General features: G+C 41.2%; 1 protein-coding gene and 1 long non-coding RNA gene across 7 annotated transcripts in view; one reads left to right on the top strand and one right to left on the bottom strand.

The window, feature by feature from the left end:
* LOC122557915 (uncharacterized) overlaps positions 1-14392 on the bottom strand; it is a 177795-nt gene extending 163403 nt beyond the window's left edge. Inside the window, exon 1 of the long non-coding RNA XR_015760198.1 lies at positions 14252-14392. This is a non-coding gene — a long non-coding RNA (uncharacterized LOC122557915). The remainder of the gene's footprint in view (positions 1-14251) is intronic.
* A 119-nt stretch (positions 14393-14511) lies between these two features.
* Positions 14512-22140, top strand: part of LOC122557913 (nucleosome assembly protein 1-like 4) — a 123175-nt gene continuing 115546 nt past the window's right edge. For 2 of the 6 annotated variants that reach the window (XM_087996690.1, XM_087996686.1), the window contains exon 1: positions 14514-14577. The gene's annotated coding sequence lies outside the window, so the exon portion shown is untranslated. Of the gene's footprint in view, positions 14578-22140 lie in introns of all 6 variants that reach the window. The other 4 variants (XM_087996689.1, XM_087996688.1, XM_087996687.1 and 1 more) reach the window with 4 other exon arrangements.

Below are 22140 nucleotides of genomic sequence, written 5' to 3'. Positions count from 1 at the left end.
AGGGGACAAAACGTCTGCAACACAAATTCCCAACTCGGCAAACAGAACCAAAACAACGAGCACCTGAGCTACAAATCTTCTCACAAACTTTAAAAGGATAGACTGGATCTAAAAGTTATAAGTTCTAAATTGGAGGAAGGCCAATTTTGACGGTATTAGGCAAGAATTTTCGAAAGTTGATTGGGTGCGGATGTTCGCATATAAGGGGATGGCTGGAAAATGGGAAGCCTTCAAAAATGAGATAACAAGAGTCCAGACACAACATGTTCCTGTTAAGGTGAAAGGGAAGGCTGGTAGGTGTAGGGAATGTTAGGTGGCTAGAGAAATTGAGGTTTTGGTCAAGAAAAAGAAAGCATAGACAGCAGAGATCGATTGAATCCTTAGAAGAGTATAAAGGCAGTAGGAATATACTTAATGAGAAATCAGGAGAGCAAAAAAGGGGTTATTAGATAGCTTTGGCAAATAGAATTAAGGAGAACTCAAAGGGATTTTATAAATACATTAAGGACAAAAGGATAATTAGGGAGAGATGATCAGCAAGGCAGCCCAAGTGTGGAACTGCAGGATTTGGGGAGGAGATGAAAACGAGTATTTTGCATCAATGTTTACGGTGGAGAATGACATGGAAGATAAAGAGTGTGGTGAAATAGATATGACATCTTGAAAAATGTCCATATTACAGAGGAGAAGGTGGTGGATGTCTTAAATCACATAAAAGGTGGATAAATCCTTTTAAATGTTGTAATTGTACCAGTCGCCACCACTTCCTGTGGCAGCTCATTCCATCCATGCACCACCCTCTGCGTGAAGAATTTGCACCTTAGGTCCCTTTTATATCTTTCCCCTCTCACTCTAAACCTATGCCCTCTAGTTCTGGATTCCCCCCAATCCAGGGAAAAGACCTTGTCTATTTATCCTATCCATGCACCTCATGATTTTATAAACCTCTATAAAGATACCACTCAGCCTCAGACGCTCCAGGGAAAACAGCCCCAGCCTGTTCAGCCTCTCCTTATAGCTCAAATCCACCAACCCTGGCAACATCCTTGTAAATCTTTTCTGAACCCTTTCAAGTTTCACAACATCCAGCCAATAGAAAGGCAACCAGAATTGCATGCAATATTCCAAAAGTGGCCCAACCAATGTCCTGTACAGCTGCAACATGACCTCCCAACCCCTATACTCAATGCTCTGACCAATAAAGGAAAGCATACCAAGTGCCTTCTTCACTATCCCATCTACCTGTGACTCCACTTTCAAGGAATTATGAATCTACACTCCAAGATCTCTTTGTTCAGCAACACCCCAGGACCTTACCATTAAGTGTAAAAGTCCTGCTAAGATTTGCTTTTCAAAAATGCAACACCTTGCATTTATCTAAATTAAACTCCATCTGCCGCTCCTCAGCCCATTGGCCCATCTGATCAAGATCCTGTTGTACACTGAGGTAACATTCTTCGCTGCCCACTACACCTCCAACTTTGGTGTCATCTGCAAACTTACTAACCATGCCTCCTATGTTCACATCCAAATCATTTATATAAATGATGAAAAGTAATGGACCCAGCTTACTAACTATGCCTCCTATGTTTGCATTCAAATCACTTATATAAATGATGAAAGCAGTGGAGCCAGCACTGATCCTTGTGGCACACCACTGGTCACAGGCCTCCAGTCTGAAAAGCAACCCTCCACCACTATCGTCTGTCTTCTACCTTTGAACTCTATGGGAAGTTAGGGACGTGATTGCTGAGCCCCTTGCTGAGATTTTGAGATCATAGATAGTCACAGGTGAGGTACCAAAAGACAGGAGGTTGGCTAACATGGTGCCACTATTTAAGAAAGGTGGTAAGGAAAATCCAGGGAACTATAGACTGGTGAGCCTGGCATCGATGGTGGTCAAGTTGTTGGAGGGAATCCTGAGGGATAGGATTTACATGTCTTTGAAAAGGCAAGTACTGATTAGGGATTGTCAACATGGCTTTTTGCAGGGAAAATTATATCTCACAAACTTGATTCAGTTTTTTGAAGAAGTAACAAAGAGGGCAGAGCGGTGGATGTGATCTTATATGGACTTCAGTAAGATGTTGGACAAGGTTCCTCATGGTGGACTGGTTAGCAAGATCAGATCACTTAGAATACAGGGAGAACTAGCCTGACGGATACAGAACTGGCTCAAAGTAGAAGACAGCGGGTGGGGTGGAGGGTTGCTTTTCAGACTGGAGGCCTGTGACCAGTGGTGTACCACAAGGATCAGTGCTGGCTCCACTGCTATCATCATTTACATAAAAGTGATTTGAATGCAAACATAGGAGGCATAGTTAGTAAGTTTGGAGATGACACCAAAATTGGAGGTGTAGTTGACAGCGAAGAAGGTTACCTCAGAGTACAACAGGATCTTGATCAGATAGCCCAGATGGAGTTTAATTTAGATAAATGTGAGGTGCCCCATTTTGGAAAGGCAAATCAGTGCAGGATTTTTACATTTAATGGTAAGGTCCTGGGAAGTGTTGTTAAACAAAGAGACCATGGAGTGCAGGTTCATAGTTCCTTGAAAGTTGAGTCACAGATAGAAAGGATAGTGAAGAAGGCATTTATTTTGCTTTCCTTTATTAGTCAGAGCATTGAGTAGAGGAGTTGGGAGGTCATGTTGCGGCTATATAGGACATTGGTTAGGCCACTTTTGGAATATTATATACAATTCTGGTCTCCCTCCTATAGGGAGGATATTGTGAAACTTGAAAGAGTTCAGAAAAGAATTACAAGAATGTTGTTAGGGTTGGAGGATTTCAGCTATAGGGAGAGGATGAATAAGCTAGGGTTGTTTACCCTGGAGCATTGGAGGCTGAGGTTACAGAGTTTAGTATAATCATGAGGGGCATGAATAGGGAAAATGGACAAGGTATTGGAGGATCCAGAACTATAGGCCATAACTTTAGGGTGAGAGACGAAAGATTTATAAGGGACCGAAGGGACAACATTTTCATGCAAAGAATGGTGCATGCATGGGATGAGCTGCCATAGGGAGTGGTGGAAGGTGGTACAATTACAACGTTTAAAAAGCATCTGGATAGGTATATGAATAGGAAGGGTTTAGAGGGATATTGGACAGGTGCTGGCAAATGGGACGAGATTAATTTAGGATCTCTGGTCAGCATGAATGAGTTGGACTGAAGGGTTTGCTTCCATTCTGTACATCTCTATGACTCTATGAACAACTTCACATTTTCACATATTTTATTCTATTTGACAACCTTCTGTCCACCTACTTAACATATGTAAATGGTTTGTGTCCCTCTCAAACCTGACTTTGTATTTCTGTGTTGTCTGCAAATTGTACTACAGTACCTTCGCTTCCTTCCTTCAAGTTAATATACATTGTAAACAGATGTAGTCACAGCACTGATCCTTGTGGATGCCCACAGGTCACAGGTTGCCAACCTGAAAAAGAACCCCTTATCTCACTCACTGTTTCGTGCCCATTAGCAAATTCTCTTTCTGTGCCAATCCATTACCTCCAACACCATATTATTACCTTTTCTGAGGTATCTTGTTGAAGATTTTTAGGTAGGAAGTCCAAATACAACACATGTACCAATTCTCCTCTGTCCACCCTGGTTGATACCTCTTCCAAAAATTCAATAAATTAGTTAAACATGATTTCTCTTTCATAAGCCATGCTGGACTTTCATTGATTTGATTCTAATTTTACAAATGTTCTGGTATTACTTGCTTAATAATTGATTCCAGTATTTTTCAACAATGGATGTTATGATAAGAGGGTTATAATTACACGTTTTTAGCCTCCCTAAAATAGGGGTGTCACACTGGCAGTTTTCAAATCACCTAACTGTTACAGCCAAACTGAACAGATTGCTGGTCTTATTGTTACTAGCCTAATTTAATGGTTTTTAAGTTATGAATTTGAGTTGATAAGACACCTGTGTCATCAGTGAACAGAGTCCAATTCATGCTATGCAAGACCCTATCCATGTCCACTGATACAATGTTCATCTCATATAAGACTCAATTCATTTCTTCTGATACAACCCGATTAGTTTAACTGTACCAAGGTCATTCAATAGCTGTCTCGTAGAAGTCACTGGAGTTCATAATTCCTCAATGATTGCATTATAGTACCTTACAACTATTGTTCAACTCTGACATTAATAAAATTTGTCAGATACTACAACTTGAGAAATGCAAATCTCAATCAAATACATAACTCAGTCAAGGTTTCAAGATTAATTGTGCTGATCAATTTTATCTTAAAACAATGATATAAAATAAACTGGCCGTTTGGCTAATTTTTAGCGTCATAATAATGAGGCTAAATTTTACCATTAATCTACCTACATGTGGGGCAAGCAGAAAGTAGAGTTAAGGCCACAATCAGATCAGCCATGATCTTACGGAGCAGCGCAGCAGATTCTATGTCCCTATTCCTATAACTTACAAGTTCAGCTAATAATACGCGATTCGATAATTGCGGGGATAGATAGCATCCTCTGCAGTCAAAAATTAGAATTCTGAAAGCTGTTTCCTGCCTGATACAAGTGTTGCATATCTCATAAAGCTAGAAAAAAACTTGGAAAGGAAGATGGTAAATCCAATTGTCATTTTCCAAATTGAAAGAAATGACATAGGTAGGAATAAACAGGAAATCCTGCTAACAGAGTATCAAAGTTAGATTCTAAATTAGAAGGGCAGAAATTGAAGGATCGTGCGATCTGAACTACACAAATTGGCATGGGAGCAGACAGATTAGGAGAAATTACAAGTGGTTAAAGGGTTAGGTATGGGAAAGCAATTTCCTTTTCATGAGACATTCTGGGAAAGGAAGGAGCTGTAACAATCGTCAAGCTCCAATTAAACAGGAATGGAACTCTTGACCAAGCAGAAAGGTGAAACAGGGAGGTGACAAAGGCTGCAAGCTACCTGGATGTAGGAAGTATTCTACAAGAAAAATAAGCACTCTACACCTCAATAAAACATTGGTACAAAGAATAGTGTAAGGGAGGGTTTTGGTGGTAAGGAGCTAAATAGAGAGAGTTGTAGATCAGACATCTTTATGGCCAAATATAAAATGAAAGGGAACCCTATTAAAAAGGAGTTGGAATGGTTGTATAACAATGTGCACAATGTGTATAAGAAACAGACATTGGAGGTCATCATACTTCGGGATAAACCATACATCATCAAAGACATGGCGACAAAAAAAATAAATACAGCAGGATATAGAGGAAAAGAGAGCAGATGGAATACAGTGCATTTTCTTGCAAGGGATAACATAGTAGACAAGGTAGTTAAGAAGGCATTTAGCTTGACTTTATTGCTCAAACCATTGCATATTTGATTTGATTACTTTTTTAGATTAGATTACTTACAGTGTGGAAACAGGCCCTTCGGCCCAACAAGTCTACACCGACCCTCCGAAGAGCAACCCACCCAGACCCATTCCCCTACATTTACCCCTTTACCCAGACCCATTCCCCTACATTTACCCCTTCACTGAACACTACAGGAAATTTAGCATGGCCAATTCACCCTAATCTGCACATTTTTGGACTGTGGGAAGAAACCGGAGCACCCAGAGGAAACCCATGCATGGGAGTTGGGACATCAAGTTGTACAGGTCATTGATGAGGCCACTTTCAGAGTACAATAGGAAGGCATTTAAATTGGAGAGAGTTCAGAAAAGATTTACCAAGATGTCTGAGGGAATGGAGGGTTTGAATTATAAGGAGAGGCTGGATAGGCTGGGACTTTTTCACTCAAGCATAGAAATTGAAAGATGACCTTTTAAAATCATGAGGAGCACAGATAAGGTAAATACTCTTGCTGGAAAAGCACAGCAGGTCATGCAGCATCCAAGGAGCAGGAGAATCGACGTTTCGGGCACGTTTCAGGAATTCCTGAAGAAGGGCTCATGCCCGAAACGTCGATTCTCCTGCTCCTTGAATGCTGCCTGACCTGCTGCGCTTTTCCAGCAACACATTTTCAGCTCTGATCTCCAGCATTCGCAGTCCTCACTTTCTCCCAAATAAGGTAAATAGCAAAGCTTTCTTCCCAGCGTGTGAGAATTCATAACCATGGACACATTTTTAAGATGAGAAGAGAAAGATTTACAAGGGACCTTATGGTCAAATTTTTCACACAGAGGGTGGTCGTATGTGAAATGAACTGCTAGAAGATGTGGTAGATGCAGGTAGTTATGACATTAGAAAGATATTTGGGTAGGTACACAAATCAGAAAGGTATAGAGGGATATGACCAAACGTCAGACCAGTTGTTTCGTTTTGGGAAATTTGGTGAGCATGGACAAGTTGAAGCAAAAGGTCTGTCTCCATGCTGTGTGACTCTGAATCGCTAAGAGAGGTGAAGAAAGAAATATGAAGATAATGTAGGGAGTTGGGTAAAAGAAAGAGAAAAAAAAATCATGCTAGAATTAAAACACACTAATATTGATCAGAAGAGGTAATTAAAGGGTACAAGGGGATGGAGTCCCTAAAGTGTATACAGGACGATTTTCTAAAAGAGTATGTGAAAAGCTCCACAGGGGAAGATTTACTAACAAATCCAATAACTGAGAATAAACCACAGGATATAAGACAAGAAAAAAAAGCTGAGGAACAGAGGATGCTGAAAATCAGAAACAAAAACACAAATTACTGGAAAAACTCAGCAGCCCTTGCAGCAACTGTGGAGAGAAAGCAGAGTTAATGTTTTAGGTCTAGTGATCCTTCTTCAGAACTTCAGACAAGTAAAAAAAGTAGGGAACATCTAGTCAGTAGTAACCATAAAATAATATAAATTAAGATAATAAAGAAGGACATAATTATGACGAAACTCAAGATGACAGATTGGAGAAAAGCTAATTATTAGGCTCTGAGAATGGAACTTGGGAAAACAAAATTGGCAACAATATTACCAAACAACAATGTGGAACAATTGGAAAGACTGAATCAAATGTTCAACTGGGAAAATAATATCAGTTAAAAGGGGAAAAAAGAAACAAAGAAACTAGTGGGACTCCATGGATGAAAAAAGATGTAAGGAAACAATTGAAGATTAGAAAAGAGGCATACATTAAATATACAGAAAGTAGAAGATTGCATGACAGAAGAGAATTGGTAGAAAGTAGGAGGGAAGACAAAAAAATTAGAAAGGCAAAGAGGAATTATGAATTTGAAATTGTGAAGTTAAACAAAATAACAAAATATTTGACAGGTAATAATGAAATAAATAATAATAATATTAGCATAAGAATAGGACCAATGAGAGATAGATAGGAAATGATCACAGGTAATGATAGAAAAATGGCAGAAGCATTAACAATTATTTCAAATAAAGACAAAATGCTGGAAAAAACATAGCAAGTTTGACAGCATTTGTGGAGAGAGAAACAAAATTAAAAGTTTGAGTCAAAAATAACACAAGGTTATTACTGAAAAGACAAAAAAAAACCAAATTATCGAGATATGGAGCACAGTTGGAAAAAATCTTAAACAGCCAGCAAACCAAAGTTTCAATTTATTTCCCAAACTCATTACTTTACAGCAATACAAATAATGAGAAATTAGCCCTGTATATAAAATCTTTAACTTTGACAAAACTGAATCTCCCCAGTTCTTTTTAAAGAAACAGACCCTTTGCTCCAATTTGTCCATGCCAACCAGATATCCTAAATTAATCTAGTCTCATTTGCCAGCACTTAGTCCATATCCCTCTCAACCCTTCCAGATGCCTATTTTTATTGAAAAGTAGATTTTTTTTAATATTACATCAAATACAAAACAATACAATTCAAAACAATACAAAGAACAGAAAATGAGTTTTAAAAAACCCAATCCGCCCTCTCGTATAAATGTATAAATATATTTAAAATATATATATTTAAAAAACCAACTATTTAACTAAATAAATAAGAACCAAACTAATAAATAGTAATAACTCAACTCAGCCAAACAAGATACTCATACGTTCGCAGTTCCTCCTCTCTGGATATTCAACTCAAAGCACAATATCCAGGTATTCCAAAAAGGGTTGCCATGTCTTATAAAAATTCTCAGTTTTGTGGTGTACCATACTCGTGAGAAAATTCAAGGGGATATGCTCCATAGCTCCATAACAATCTTCCGCCAACCCGACAGGTCGGTGCAGGGGGGGGGGGGGGGGGGGGGGTGGTTTGGATGCCCAACCTAGCAAGGTATTCTTTCTTGTGTAGAGAGGGAGGATGTTGAAAAGATTTTTCTTATGCATATCTGTTGGAAATATACTGGACAGACCAAGAAGAAGAAATCGGGTCCTTCTCCACCCTTACACTCGCAGCGTTCCATTTTGTTTGAAGCCTACCACAAGATCAGAGACAATGGGTAAGAGTGCCCATACCGACCTTGCACTTGGGACATGTTGAAGACAACCCTGGTTTAAATTTTGTTAAATGGCCCAGAGTCAAGTGGACCCTGTGGAGAACCTACAACTGTAAAGCATGGATCCTATTGCAAACTGATATCTTTCTTGCGTTTTCCCAAATATCTTCCTATGCCTCTGAGGAGACCTCAACACCTAGCTCTCTCTCCCACACCCTGCAGAGTCATCAGAACTCATCGGAGGGGGCACCCCCCAATTGATGATATAAAATGCTGACAGAAAGTGTACTCTTAGCACTGAGCACCTTCCTCTCTATGTCGGATTTGCAGGGATCAGTCAAAATTGTAGTCTTTTTTTGAATAACATCCCTAACTTGAAAAAAACGAAAGATGTCCCTGTTAGATAGCTCGTGTTTCTGTGCTAACTGATCGAAGGACATCATTGTGTCTCCCTCAAATAAATCGCCCATGCAAGACACACCCCTAGCGGCCCAATGTTTGAATCCTGAATCTATCATCACCGGTTGAAAATCCAGCGTACACAATAGGTGTAAGAGAAGACGTTTTGCCAATATTGCCATCCCTCTGCCGAATTGCCTTCCATGCTTTAACAGTATTGATAACTATTGGGTTATGGCAATATTCCCTAACTGTCCTCATTTTGTCCAAAAGCAGCATGCTAGTAAGGGGGCACCCTGCCTGGGAGGTTTCAATATCTAACCATATTGAAAGAGGATCCCCTCAAGCCTAATCACTCACATAGGATAAAAGCGAGCTTAGTTGGTAGCTTTTAATGTCTGGGAGATCCACACCCCCCCAATCTGTGAGGCAGTTGCAATTTAGCTAATTTAATGAGGGGCCACTTCATGGAACCAGCTGCTCAGTTTCCTGAAGTGTTTGCTTATTGAAAATTAGGGGGAGCATCTGTATAGGGCATAACAAACAGGGGAGAATATTTATCTTAATAAGCACTATCTGACCCAACCATGAGACCGGAAGTGCCTCCCATCTTTGAAGGTTTTGTTTGATTTTGTCAAATAATTGAACAAAATTAGCTTTGAACAGCCAATCCAGAAGTGGAGTAATGAATATGCCCAAATGCACAAAACCCCCTGTGACCACTTAAATGGAAATCGATATTCACCCTCAAGACCTAGCTCCCTCGTAAGGCCACCCATAGGCATAGCCTCTGATTTTTCAAGATTAATCTTGTACCCCAAAAAAGATGCCAAACACACTGATGCATTGTATCAGGCGAGGCATTGTAACTGCTGAATTTAACAAAAAAATATATATTTTCCACCTACAAAAAAAGTATGTAATTTTGACCCCACTTCTGGAGCTGATATATTTGGGATCCATTCAAATGGCCTCCGCCAATGGTTTAATCACCAACGTAAAAAGCAGTGGTGAAAGGGGATAGCCCTGCCGGCTGCCCCTAAAAATATTAAAATTATTTGATTGTACCCTGTTGGTGATGACCGCCGCGAGAGGGCCAATGGAGAAAACCTTTACCCATCTTATAAGGACTTTGTCCAAACCAAACCGCTCCAGAGTATAGAAAAGGTTACGGCAACTCAACTCGGTCAAATACCTTCTGTGCATCTACAGAAATCACCAATCCCTGTATTGACTGTTGTTGGCATGCTTGAATTACATTACGCAGCCTCCTAACATTATTTTAGGATCTGCAGCACTTTATGAAGCTTGTCTGGTCCTCTTTGACAATAGAAGGTAACACAGTTTCTGGCTGTAATGCAAGAGTCTTAGAGAGGATTTTAAAGTCCACATTTAAGAGTGAAATGGGCATGTACGAAGCACAGTCCTCCAGGATCTTCCTCAATAACTCCTCTCAGAGATGGCGGGAGACAATCATGGCTGTATGAGTCATTAAACATGTTAAGCATCGGGCCTGACAATATGTTTATAAATTCCTTATAGAATTCGCTGGGAAGTCAGTCAGGACCGGGCGCCTTTCCACTCTGAAGCTGCTTCACAGCCTCCTGCAACTCTTGTTCTGATAATGGGGCTTTGAGAAAAGACTCTTGTTTGGGGATCATGCCTGGGAGCTCCAGATCCTTGAAAAAGGACTCCATTTGCCCCACTCCTCCTTACAACTCTCAGATTGGTAATAACTTAGAGTAAAATCTCTGGAATGCCACATTAATCTTTTTGGAGTCACGTGTTAGGTTCCCAGACCCTTCCCTAATTGCCATAATGGCTTGAGGGGCGCTCCTCTTCTTGGCGCGATATGCTAAGTATTTACCTGGCTTGTCACCATGCTCATATAACCTTTGCTTTACAAAAGCCAGCTCCTTCTTTGCTGTCTGCGTGAGCACTGAATTCAATGCAGACCACAGCACCCTAATCCTCTGTAGCTTGACCAACAAGGGCCTGTCAAAGTAGTCTTCTCAGCTGCCTTCAACAGTGCTTCAAGGAGACATTGCTACGTACCCTTCTTCCGCTTCCTACTGGCAGAGTAGGAAATAACTAACCCCTTCGCATAGGCTTTGGCAGTCTCCAAAGGATGGATGGGCTACTAACCGAGCCTGAGTTAATGTCTAGGAACACCCAAAGTTCCCGAGAGAAGTACTCCACAAACTTATTATCCTTGAGGATAATGGAATCCATTTGCCAGTGCCTCAAACCCACCATAACCTCCTTAATCTTAACCAACAGATACACTGGAGCATGATCAGATATGGTGATATTACCAATTGTACAAGATCCCACCAAGTCCAGGGTTGCCACGGGGGTCATAAAAAAAAAATCAATCCTGGTGTGACATCTGTGTGCATTGGAAAAAAAACGTAAAATCCCTGCCTGTAGGGTGGAGACACTTCCAGATGTCCACCAACCCTAACTCCACACACAGATCCACTAATTGTTTAGTTTGTACAGAGAATTTCGGGAGGCCTTTGGGCAACCTGTCTACTGTGGGATCCATGAGACAGTTAAAATCTCCCTCTATAATGATGTGCCGGGACTCGAGACTGATCAGTTTGGAGAACGCATCTATCAAACATTTGAAGGGATGGGCCAGAGGGCAATAAACATTTAAAACACCATGTTCTTCCTCGTTTATCAGGGCTTTGAGAATTACAAACCTCCTGTGTGTGTCTTTAACACATTCTAGTAACTTCAATGGGAGATTCCTCCTAACCAATATAGCCACTCCCCTACTTCTGGTATTACAAGAAGAAAAGTAAACCCGATCAAAACCATTCTGCTGTAGTTTCAAATGCTCCCTATCATCCCAGTGTGTCTCTTGTAATAAAGCAATATCCACCTTCTCCTTTCTCAGATTCAAAAGAACCTTCTTCCTGTTAACTGGTGAATGACTCTCCTTGATATTCTAGGTACACCATTTAACCAAGTCATTCTGCAGCAACATTTAAATTCCAGAGAGGAGGAACTCGAACCACAAATCATCGAGTCTTAGTGTCACAAGATTCATCAAACATAAAAACTATATAAACTTAAACCACTAATGTTAACAAACCTACAAAGCGATCAAAGATTATATATAACAAAAACCAAAAAACAAACCAACATATAAAGCACCAACAGTGCTGAATGGGGGAACCCCCTGCCTAAAGTGGGCAACTATCCATCCCAAAACCCAATTTCCCATCCCGCTGCCAGGACTGCAGCCCGAGCATTTAAATACTTGAACTAGGTATAAACTGCCTGTAAGTAGGCATCTAGCCATCCCAACCATTTTCCCTCCTCCTAGCTAGAGCCGCACCGCAAACACAAGCAGAAAAGAAAGAAAATACACCATGGAATAGCAAGGTGAATAAAGAATTTTTTTTAAATAAAAGAGGTAAATACCCCACCCATCCTTTGGTATAACTTAACTTAGAGATTGAGAGTACACATCTCAGCTGTCGCCAAACATAGTGTAAAACCAGATTATTCCCAATAAATAAAATAGGAAAAGAAAGCCCTAACCGGGCTTCCCCTGTTTTTTTTTAAAAGAAAAAACAAAGACATACCCAAACAACACTACTATTTGTAGATACTAAATTGTTCACATTAGGTTAATTTGCCCACAAAGTCTCTTGCCTTCCCCGATGTGCCAAAGAGATGTATGGATCCATCTGAGGTGATCGAGGCACCGCTGGATACCTCAGAGTACTGGATCCCAAGCTCCCTCAGTCTTCTCTTGACACAGTCATAGGATTTTCTTTTATGGATCACTGCCGCTAAGAAGTCCTGGATGAACATGATCTTAGAGCCCTCGTACATTAGGGCCTTCGGATCCTTCCCCTGAATTCTAAAAGCATCCACGATTCTCTCTTTATCTCTATAATGATGAAACCGAACCAAGAGAGGAAGCGGACATTGACCCAAACCTGACCTCCATGCCGTGACCCAGTGAGCCCTCTCAATCTTCAAGGCTCTCATTCCAGCTCCAAGTTAAGGAAGTTCTGCAACCAGTCCTCAATAAATTCCACCGGCCGCTCATCTTCCTTACCCTCCGACAGACCGACGATCTGAATTTTATTATCCTGACCCTGTTCTAAAGATCATCCATTTGGTCAGGCAAGTTACGGACCTGTGTCTCCAGGGCTTGGATCCTATCCTTGGAGGAACTGATATCAGCTTCCACCTCTGTGAAAGTTCAACCTCATCCGTCCTTTTTTTCCAGGTGCCCCAGCTGTTGTTCATGCTTCTGCAGCATGATAAGAGATCGGGGCCAGCTTTTCCTCTTTCTGCTTACCCAATATCTTGTCTAATCACTCTATCCATGCCGCTCATGATTTTATAAACCTCTAGAAGGTCACCCCTCAGCCCCCGATACTCCAGAGAAAACAGCCCCAGTCTATTCAAACTCTCCCTGTAGCTCAAACCCTCCAACCCTGGTAATATCCTTGTAAATCTTTTCTGGACCCTTTCAAGTTTCACAGCATCCTTCCAATAGGAGAGAGACCAGAATTGTACACAATATTCCAAACGTGGCCTAATCAATCTCCTATACTGCTGTAACATCAACTTCCCAATTCCTATACTCAATTCTCTGACAAATAAAGGAAAGCAACTAAACATCTTCTTCAACATTCCATCTACTTGAGGCTCCACTGTCAAGGAACTATGAACCGGCACTCCAAGGACTCTTTGTTCAGCAACACTCCCCAGGACTTTACTATTAAGTGTATAAGTATCCCCCAATTTGGCTTTCCAAAATGCAGCACCTCATTTATCTAAATTAAACTCCTTGGCTCATTGGTCCATCTGATCAAGATCCCATTATACTTTGTATGAATACTCACAAATGTTTCCAGTTTTTAATAATTTATAGATTTTTAATTAAATCTGATCTAAAAGTTGTACAAACTACTACTTTTGTACTGAGGCCAAGGATGCTTTCCCTGAATTGTTCAACGTCCCTGTTCAAGACAGAAGTGGCTTCTGACCCCTCAGTCAAGTCTTGTTTGAACTGCCCAAAAACTTTCAAACGCTGGACTTCCAAAGCTAAAAATCAATCCTTGATTGTTCTGCACCAAAACCAAATTAAATTATCTTAATGTTTGCCCCACTTTTGGTAAGTCACCACAGTAACTTCACTCCAGAGGTCCCTTCTCGCTGACATATGGTGGATTAGGACACTATCGTGCAAGGAATGTCTGACTTATTTTCAAACCCTTACGAAAAGTGACAAAGTCCATATCTTAGTGATTCTAAAATATAGACTCTAAATGTTGTAATGCGGAATTCAGACACCTTTCATTGCAACAAAGTAAATGAAAACATTTTTCATGACGCCTAGCAATCTTGAAGGGAGGTGTGCCTCAGCGACTAATTGTCAAATCCTGGAGTCTCCCGGACAAACCTGCATATTCACAAAATCAAGGGAGCACATGTTTTGCACTTACATCGCGCCTTTCGTAAGCGTTGGGTGTCTCACGCCTTCCCACGGAACCATCAGAACTGGCCAGTTACTGTATTCTGTAGATCATAGCGTCTCTCCGAAAGCTCTATTTTTAGCCGGTAAATTAAAATTCGGTTGCCTTTAAGAGCCCACAACTCCGGCACCCAGCATACGCGCGGTCTCTAATTGGCCAGTTCCGTGCTCTCTGACGTCAGATGGGGTTGCAGCGGCGGGCGACGACCAATGGGAAGTGGCCTCTTTGGCGTTCGCCATTAGCGCGCGGTGGTGACTGTGAGGCAGTCGGGCGGGAGCAACGGTTGCGGAGCGCAGGTATCGGTGAGGGAGGGAAGAATCGATGGATAGGTGAACGGTTAGAGGCCCAGGCCGCGGGGGACAGGGATTGTCGGGAGAAGGTGAAAGCTTCACGTGTTGCAGGGGCATATAGGGTGGAGGGGCCTCGGAGTTCGGGCCCCCATTGCAGACCAGCTCTAAGCTGAGTGTTGCGCTGAATTTGATGCTTTGTGGTTGAATGTTTACAGTGGCCGCAGTGCGGTGTTTGCTAGACAGGTTTGTTTCAAAGTAACTAACACACTTGTACGGAAACTCATCTAGATTTCTGTATAAGGGGCTTCAAATGCTCTGAAGCTTTTAGTCCAGTTGAAAAAGAATGCTAGGAGGATCTTACTTTTACCATCTGTTCCACATGCGTAAGGTATCGTCTTTCTTTACATACCCCCCTCCCGAAAAAAATTCTCCAGCATAAAGTCAGCATTGCTTATCCAGTCCCTTCAGTTCCTAAGAAGAGTCGCATTTGACTTGAAACATTAACACTGTTTTTCTGCACGCATGCTGTCAAGATATACTAAGTTTCTCAGTGTTTTTTTGTTTTAATTTTGAATCTCGAGCATTTATAGTGTTTTGCTTTTAATTATTAACATGGAACTGTTTTGATACCTTCAAGTAATTCAGTTTGATTTGATTGTTTAAACTTCCAAAGCAGTTTTAAAATTTGCGTATTTATGGATAAATTGTGTTCACCTTTAAGTGTGCATTTGTTAAAGACTGAAACAGAAATAAAAACGGGAAAAGCTCAGCAGGTCTGGCAGCATTTGTGGAGAGAAGTCAGTTAATGTTTTGGATCATAGAATCATAGCTGAGTGACCCTTCCATCTCTTTCTCTTAATGGATGCTGTCAGACCTGCTGACCTTTTCCAGCAATTTCTATTTTTTTTTCTGACTTATAGTATCTGCAGTTCTTTCAGTTTTTATTAAGAACTAAAGGCTGTTGGTTAGTAGGCATGTATGGCCACCATTAGTTTTGAGAAGTATTTATTTTGACTTGTTAAAAATGTATAAACTATTTTGACACTTGTATAATATTCATCTGGAGTGCAGGTGGTGTTTGTTTTCCAATGAAAATGAAGCAATATTTATTTCATTGTCTCTGTGCTCCATATAAATTGTAAAATTAATATGCATTTATTTATTGGTATTTGGATTGGTGATTGTACCTTACTGTATTTTTTCCAAATCCATATAATAAATACATACAAGGTGAACATATTACAAAGTTCTGTTCATTGAGGGGTATTACATTGTGGAAGTAACAGGGAATTAAAATAAGGCCAAGTTAGCTAAATCAGCTGGAGTAAATGATTCTGCTGTATCATTTGATGCTGAATAGGAAATACTACTTGATCATCTTTCCTCAACTAGTCCTATCAAAACATGAAATTTTCAAAAGCTTTATATGGCGTTGATGGTGTGACATTGCTGTGCATAATTTGGCAGTTGTATTTGCATGTATTATACTGCTTTTTGGAAGTAATTAGTTGAAATGCTTAGAGATGTTCTGAGTATAAAAGGTACTGCATAAATGTGAGCAATTGGCCATTGATTTTTCTAGATATGCCAAAGCATTTCTCAACCAATTAATTAATTTTCAGTTACGTTCTGCATTTTGATGGCTGTGGCTGCAGCCACAGCCAATCTGAGAACAGGGTTCTGAGGACACATGTGAATGACCAGTTAATGTATATTTTTGTAACCTTTGAGATGGAAGCAAATACAAAACAATAGGAGAACTCTCTGACAATTTAGTGCCATGAGTCTTTTAGATGTACATAGAGGTGGGTCTTGATTTAAAATAATATGAAAAAAGCTGCCTTGACAAACTTCTGTCCATCCTTAAGCACTGTGCGAAAGGTGTTATACTAGATTCATGTACTTCAAGCTATGGTGTTGTCCTGAAACTGTGACCCATTGACTCAAGTGTGTCTATTTCATAAGTCTGAAAAACATGGGGATAAGTGTAGGCCATTTAGTGCCTCAATTCTGGATTAGTGGTGCTGGAAGAGCACAGTAGTTCAGGCAGCATCTGAGGAGCAGTAAAATAGACGTTTCGGGCAAAGATGGAGGCCATCTGGTGTGTTCTGTTAGAGACCGCACTTTCCCTTCCCATGTGGTTAAAGATGCCCTCCAATGCATCTCGTCCACATCCCGCACCTCTGCTCTCAGACCTCACCCCTCCAACTATAACAAGGACAACGCCACTGGTGCTCACCTTCTACCCTACCAACTTTCGCATAAACCAAATCATCTGCCGACATTTCCGCCACCTCCAAAAAGACCCCACCCCTTTCCACCTCCCGCAAAGACCGTTCCTCCATGACTACCTGGTCAGGTTCATGCCCCCCTACAACCCACCCTCCCATCCTGGGACCTTCCGCTGCCACCGCAGGAATTGTAAAACCTGCGCCCACACCTCCTCCTTCCTCTCCATCCAAGGCCCTAAAGGAGCCTTCCACATCCATCAAAGTTTTACCTGCACATCCACCAATATCATTTATTGCGTCCGTTGCTCCCGTTTTGGTCTCCTCTACATTGGGGAGACTTGCCGCCTCCTAGCAGCGCTTTAGGGAACATCTCCAGGACACCCGCACCAATCAACCACATCGCCCTGTAGCCCAACATTTCAACTCCCCCTCCCACTCTGCCGAGGACATGGAGGTCCTGGGCCTCCTTGACCGTCGCTCCCTCACCACCAGACCCTGGAGCAAGAATGCCTCATCTTCCACCTCGGAACACTTCAACCCCAGGGCATCAATGTGGACTTCAACAGTTTCCTCATTTCCCCTTCCCCCACCTCACTCTAGTTCCAAACTTCCAGCTCAGCACTGTCCCCATGACTTGTCCTACCTGCCTATCTTCTTTTCCACCTTTCCACTCCACCCTCCTCCCTGACCTATCACCTTCATCCCTTCCCCCACTCACCGATTGTACTCTATGCTACTTTCTCCCCACCCCCACCCTCCTCTAGCTTATCTCTTCAGGCTTTCTGCATTTATTCCTGAAACGTCGATTTTCCTGCTCCTCGGATGCTGCCTGAACTGCTGTGCTCTTCCAGCACCACTCATCCAGAATCTGCAGTCATTGTTTTTAGTTACATTTAGTGCCTCAAGTCTGTTCCACTATCTAATAAGATCAACATTGATCGGACAATCCCTCAAAACCACTTTCCTGCCTTTTCCTCATGAAACTTGCTTCCTCTACTGATCACGAATTTATCTTCGACTTAAAAAAAACCCACAGCTCTTTCGCAAGAAGTTCCAAAGCCACTCAACTCTCATAGAAGAAATTCCTACTCGTCTTAATCTTAAATTGAAGTCCCTTTTATTCTGAGGACATGCCCTTTGGTCTCTTACACTCTCATGAGTGGAAACATGCTCTCGACTGTTAACTTGCCTAATATCTCAAGAATCCTGTATATGTCAATGAGATCACCTTTCTTTCTTCTCAACTGGGTCCCAACTTATTTAACTTTTGCTTATAAGACAGTCCCTTCACATCAGAGATCATTGTTTGTTAATTTCTGTGCATTTGTTTTAGTGTGATTTTATAGTTGATAACTAATTTTTAAAATCTCATTATGCGGTAGAATATTGATAAGTCTGCTTCACCTAAAAATACATTTATTTTCTCCCTTCCCAAAATGTTGATCATCTTTAGTCTACTGTAGTCATATGGGCAATGGTTATCACCCTAGATTTTTCTGGGGTAGCTTTGAATCATAAGTCAACCTTATTAAGTTTTGGTAGAAGTTTCAAGAATGATTCATAATCAATTCATTTTCTCAACAAGGCTTGTGTTTTTTCAACAAGGGCAGTTATACAGGGAGTTACAAGTGGCAAAGCTGATTCTACACCAGATTTGTTGCTGTTGTCTAATCACATGGTGCTTTTGGGCCTTTGAATGTCCTGTATGAAAATGATCACCTCAAACAGCAAAAACAGTGTACAGTTTATTTACTCCCCAAACAACTTAATATCCTTTTTAACCTACCCTTCACCCCACAAAGTGTGAAGAACCTTTGTAGGATTTATGAACAGAAACATGCCATTTAACCCAAACCATCCATATTTGTTTATACTCCTTTTAATCTTCTTTGTCTTTTCTCATTTAAATCTACTATTTTAACCATCTATTACCCATAGTCCCTGCATAAATAATCTGTATTATACTCTTCAGTTACTACTTATGATAGAGAGCTCCACGTTCTTACCACTCTGGGTGAAGAAGTTACTTCTTGTTTTCGTACTGGATTTCTTGGTAACTTTTATATTGGTGGTTTCTAGTTATGTCCTTCCTCACAAGAGGAAATATTCTCTCTGTACCAATGCTAACAAAACTGTTCATAATTTTCAGACCTTGTCTAGATTATCTGTCATCCACTTTTTGAACAGAGAAGTGACCCAGTCTGTTCATCCTTTCATGTAATGTGTATCTGTGCATTTCTGGCAATATTCTTGAGTCATCTTTGCAATCTCTCATGTACATTTTACAGTATTATGGTCTGGGTTGAAATGATTAGTACTTTGTTTCTTTCTCCTTCCAGTTGTCCAGTAGTTACAGATTGTTATCCTGGAACTGTCAGTTTAGGAATGTAAGAACATAAATGATTGTAGAGAAATTGGCCACTCAGACCTGTCCATGTTTGAATGGATGATCAGCCTCAACTTCACTTTGCTGTCCATTCCTCATGTACCTAAGTTCACTGAGAGCAAATAAAATAAAGAATTGCAATTGCTGGAGCTTTGAAACAAGCAAAGTTTAGAAGGAGAGTCACTGGACCTGAAATGGTAATCCGTTTTCTTCTCCAAGAATGCTGCCAGACCTACTGAGTTCCTCCAGCAATTTGAGATGGTTTTTATTCCTGAGTTCAAAAAATATTGATTTAAATCTTGACTATACTCCATGATGAAGCATTTGTATCCTTTTGCTACACAATGATTGGGAGTTTAGGGGGAGTTTACGGGTTACTGAAGATTATATCTGCAATAAATGCTGTTGGTTGCGAATCCTATCAGATTGGTTGGAGACGCAGTTAGAGGCAATGAGGAATTTACAAAAGCAAGGGGATGTGATGGGTGGCAGTTATAGGAAGGGGGAAAAAGTCACATATACAGTCACACAGATGGGTTAACTCCAGGAAAGGTAAGCGAGGTAGGTAGTTAGTGCAGGAGTCTTCTGTGGCTATCCCCATTGCAAGCAAGTATGCTGTTTTGAAAAATGTAGGGGTGATGGATTCTCAGGGGAACATAGCACGATCAGCCAAGTTTCTGGTATTGAGACTGAGCCAGTCTCGATACCATCGCTCTAATGTGATGAGGAGTACGTCTGATACCAAACTATTGATTGTGTTAAGGGACTGTCTAGTTCAAGGTACAGACAACATTTCTGTTAGCAAGTTTTGAGAAGATTTGTGGCCAGCAGCGAAAAATCAGAATGGTGTGTTGCTTCCCTGGTGCCAGGATCAAGGGTGTCTCAGAAAGGGTGCAGAATGTTTTCAAGGGGGAGAGGGGCCAGCGAGAGATCATTATACACATTTGAACCAATGACATTGGAAGGGAAAAGGTTGAGACTCTGAAGGGAGATTACAGAGAGGTAGGCAGGAATTTAAAAAGGAGGTCCTCAAAAGTAGTAATATCTGGATTACTCCCAGTGCTACGAGCCAGTGAGGGTAGGAATAGGAGGATAGAGCAGATGAATGCATGGCTGAGGAGCTGGTGTATGGGAGAAGGATTCACATTTTTGGATCATTGGAAGATTTTTTTGGGGTTGAAGTGACCTGTACAAGAAGGACTGATTGCACCTATATTGTAAGGGGACTAATATATTGGCAGGGAGATTTCCTAGATCTGCTTGGGAGGATTTAAACTAGTAAGGTGGGGGGGGGGTGTAACCCAGGGAGATAATGAGGAAAGAGATCAATCTGACACTGGTACGGTTGAGAACAAAGGCGAGTCAAAGAGTCAGGGCAGACAGAGACAAAGCAAAGAACAAAGTAGGATTGATAAATTAAACTGCATTTACTTCAATTCAAGAGGCCTAACAGGGAAGGCAGATGAACTCAGGGCATGGTTAGGAACATGTGACTGGGATATCATAGCACTTACAGAAACATGGCTCAGGGATGGACAGGACTGGCAGCTTAATGTTCCAGGATACAAATGCTACAGGAAGGACAGAAAGGGGGGGCAAGAGTGGAGGGGGAGTGGCGTTTTTGATAAGGGATAGCATTACAGCTGTACTGAGAGGATCTTCCCAGAAATACATCCAGGGAAGTTATTTGAGGAATAAGAAAGGGTTGATTACCTTATTGGGATTGTATTATAGACCCCCTAATAGTCAGAGGGAAATTGAGAAACAAATTTGTAAGGAGATCTCCGTTGTCTGTAAGAATAGTAGGATGGTTACAGTAGGGGATTTTAACTTTCCAAACATAGATTGGGGCTGCCATAGTGTTAAGGGTTTAGATGGAGACGAATTTAAGTGCTTACAAGACAGTTTTCTGATTCAGTATGTGGATGTACCTTCTAGAGAAGGTGCAAAGCTTGACCTACTCTTGGGAAATGAGGTAGGGCAGATGCATGAGGTGTCAGTGGGAGAGCACTTTGGGGCCAGCGACCAGAATTCTATTAGTTTTAAAATAATGATGGAAGAGGGTAGACCAGATCTAAAAGTTGAAGTTCTAAATTGGAGAAAGGCCAATTTTGACTGTATTAGGCAAGAACTTTGAAAAGCTGATTGGAGGCAGATGTTCACAGGTAAAGGGACAGCTGGAGAATGGGAAGCCTTCAGAAATGAGATAACGAGAGTCCAGAGAAAGTGTATTCCTGTTAGGTAAAAGGAAATGCTGGTAGATATGGGAAATGCAGGATGACTAAAGAAATTGAGGGTTTGGTTAAGAAAAAGAAGGAAGCATGTGTCAGGCATCGACAATAGATCGAGTGAATCCTTTAAAGTATACAGGCAGTAGGAATATACTTGAGAGAAATCAGGAGGGCACAAAGGGGACATGAGATAGCTTTGGCAAATAGAGTTAACGAGAATCCAAAGGGTTTTTACAAATACATTAAGGACAAAAGGGTAGCTAGGGAAAGAATAGGGCCCCTCAAAGATCAGCAAGGCGCCCTGTGTGTGGAGCCGCAGGAGATAGCAGAAATACTAAACTAGTAGTTTGCATCAGTATTTAGTGTGGAAAAGGACATGGGAGATATAAAATGTACAGAAATAGATGGTGACACCTTGCAAAATGTCCATATTACAGAGGAGGAAGTGCTGGATTTCTTGAAACGCATAAATGTGGATAAATCTCCAGGACCTGATCAGGTGTACCCTCGAGCTCTGCGAGAAGCTCGGGAAGTGATTGGGCCTCTTACAGAGATATTTGTATAATTGATAGATACAGATGAAGTGCCGGAAGAGTGGAGGTTGGTTAATGTGGTGCCACTGTTTTAAGAAAGGTGGTAAGGACAAGCCAGGGAATTAAAGACTAGTGAGCCTGACATTGGTGATGCGTAACTTGTTGGAGGGAATCCTGAGGGACAGGAC

This window comes from Chiloscyllium plagiosum, unplaced genomic scaffold (genome assembly GCF_037043375.1).
Source record: "Chiloscyllium plagiosum isolate Xiang-an unplaced genomic scaffold, Cpla_swu_hap1 HiC_scaffold_18, whole genome shotgun sequence".
Taxonomy (NCBI): Eukaryota; Metazoa; Chordata; class Chondrichthyes; order Orectolobiformes; family Hemiscylliidae; genus Chiloscyllium; species Chiloscyllium plagiosum.
Note: the sequence above shows the minus strand (reverse complement) of the source record. Positions and strands in the feature narration are given on the sequence as shown.